We start from the raw sequence: 2,243 nt of genomic DNA, 5'->3' as shown, positions 1-2,243 counted from the left end.
TGGGGGAACTGCCTCCCTTTACCCAGAGCTGGACCCAATGGCTTGCACCTAAAGTGGCTCAGAAAGTCGCAGCCAATAGAGGGGGGAGAATCGTTTCGTTGGGAAAGCCGTTTAAGAAGGAACTGCAGATGCTGGAAAATCGAAGGTAGACAAAAGTGCTGGAGAAACTCAGCGGGTGCAGCAGCATCTATGGAGCGAAGGAAATAGGCAAGGTTTCGGGCCGAAACCTTGCCTATTTCCTTCGCTCCATAGATGCTGCTGCACCCGCTGAGTTTCTCCAGCACCTTTGTCTACCTTCGTTGGGAAAGCTAATGTCGAGAGTTGAACTTGAGAATGGAGAAAAATGTTCATAAATTCGCATCTTCACAAACTGCCTTGAAAAAAATGTCAAACATAGAAAATAGGTGCAGGAGTAGGCCACTCAGCCCTTCGAGCCATTCAATATGATCATGGCTGATCATCCAAAATCAGTACCCCAGTCTGGCTCTCTTCCCATATCCCTTGACTCCCTTAGCTCTAAGAGCTAAATCTAACTCTCTCTTGAAAACATCCAGTGAATTGGCCTCCACTGCCTTCTGTGGCAGAGAATTCCTCTGATTCACAACTCTCTGGGTGAAAATGTTTTTCCTCATCTCAGTCCTAAATGGCCTACCCCTTATTCTTAAACTGTGACCCTTGGTTCTGGACTCTCCCAACATCGGGACCATTTTTCCTGCATCTACCCTGTCCAACCCTCTAAGAATTTTATATGTTTCTATTATAACAACTGGAGTCCCAGCACCAAGCCTTGCGACACCCCACTAGTCACTGCCTGACATTCTGAAAAGGGCCTGTTAATTCCTACTCTTTGCTTACTGTCTGCCAACCAGTTCTCTATCCATGTCAATATCACGTGCTCTAATTTTGCACACTAATCTCTTGTGTGGGACATTGTCAAAGGCTTTTTGAAAGTCCAGATACACCACATCCACTGGCTCTCCCTTATCCATTCAACTTGTTACATCCTCAAAAAATTCAAAAATGTTAGTCAAGCATGATTTCCCCATCATAAATCCATGCTGACTTTGACCCGTCCCATCACTGCTTTCCAAATGCACTGCTATAACATCTTTAACAATCGACTCCAGCATCTTCCCCTTTACCGATGTACGGCTAACTGGTCTATAATTCCCTGTTTTCTCTCTCCCTTCTTTCTTAAGTTGTCAAGTTCCATTTTAGGATTAAAGTTAAGTCGAGAGAGTGTGTCAGGAGTGTTTTATTGTCATATTGTCCCAAAACAGAACAATTATTACTTGCAGCAGCGCAGCAGATGTGTAAACATAGTACTCTGTAAACACCACAATAAATAACAAACGTCAGTACATAAAGAAAAAAGCAAACAATAGTGGTGCAAAAACAATTAAAGCAATTTAATCAATGCCCCCCCCCCCCCCCCAAGCCTGAAGAAGGGTTCCCACCCAAAACATCACCTATTCCTTCTCTCCAGAGATGCTGCCTGACCTGCTGAGTTACTCCAGCTTTTTGTGTCCATCTCCCTTAGTCTATGTAGTTTGGAGCTTATTTGAAGGTTGTAGTGTTTAATAGCCTGATGGCTGTCCAGTCCTTCTCCGCTGACCAAAAACACAAAGTGCTGGAGGAACTCAGTTGGTCAGGCAGTATATGTGGAGGGCGTAGGAAGGAACTGCAGATGCTGGTTAAACACTGAAGATAGACACCAAATGCTGGAGTAACTCAGTTGGGACAGGCAGCATCTGTGGAGAGAAGGAATGGGTGACGTTTCGGGGAGAGGCCCTTCTTCAGATTGATTGTAGGAGTGTGGAGAAAGTTAGAAGAGAGAGTTGGGAGTGGGACAAGCGATAGATTGATAATTCATCTCTGCTCCCTACAATTGGTCTGAAGAAGGGCCCGACCCAAAACGTCGCCTGTCCATTCCCTCCACAGATGCTGCCTGACCCGCCGAGTTCCTCCAACACTTTGTGTTTTGCTCACGTTTCCTGCATCTGCAGTTCCTTGTGTCTCCCTTCTCTGACAATTTGCTTCTAGGCAGTGGCTTCCTTAGATGTAAGGTGTGGCTGTGTGAATCCGTCTGTGGAAGTTTCAGTTGATTTTTTAGCAAAGATCATGGATTTAGCAGGAGCAGCAAAATAGTGAAAATGAATCCTGTTCCGGTTGAGTTTATTTAAAAATGTGACTCTTTTATAGAGCAAAGTTACTGGACAGCTCTATAAATATATCCAAAAAAA

This window comes from Amblyraja radiata, chromosome 28, assembly GCF_010909765.2.
Source record: "Amblyraja radiata isolate CabotCenter1 chromosome 28, sAmbRad1.1.pri, whole genome shotgun sequence".
NCBI lineage: Eukaryota > Metazoa > Chordata > Chondrichthyes > Rajiformes > Rajidae > Amblyraja > Amblyraja radiata.
Note: the sequence above shows the minus strand (reverse complement) of the source record.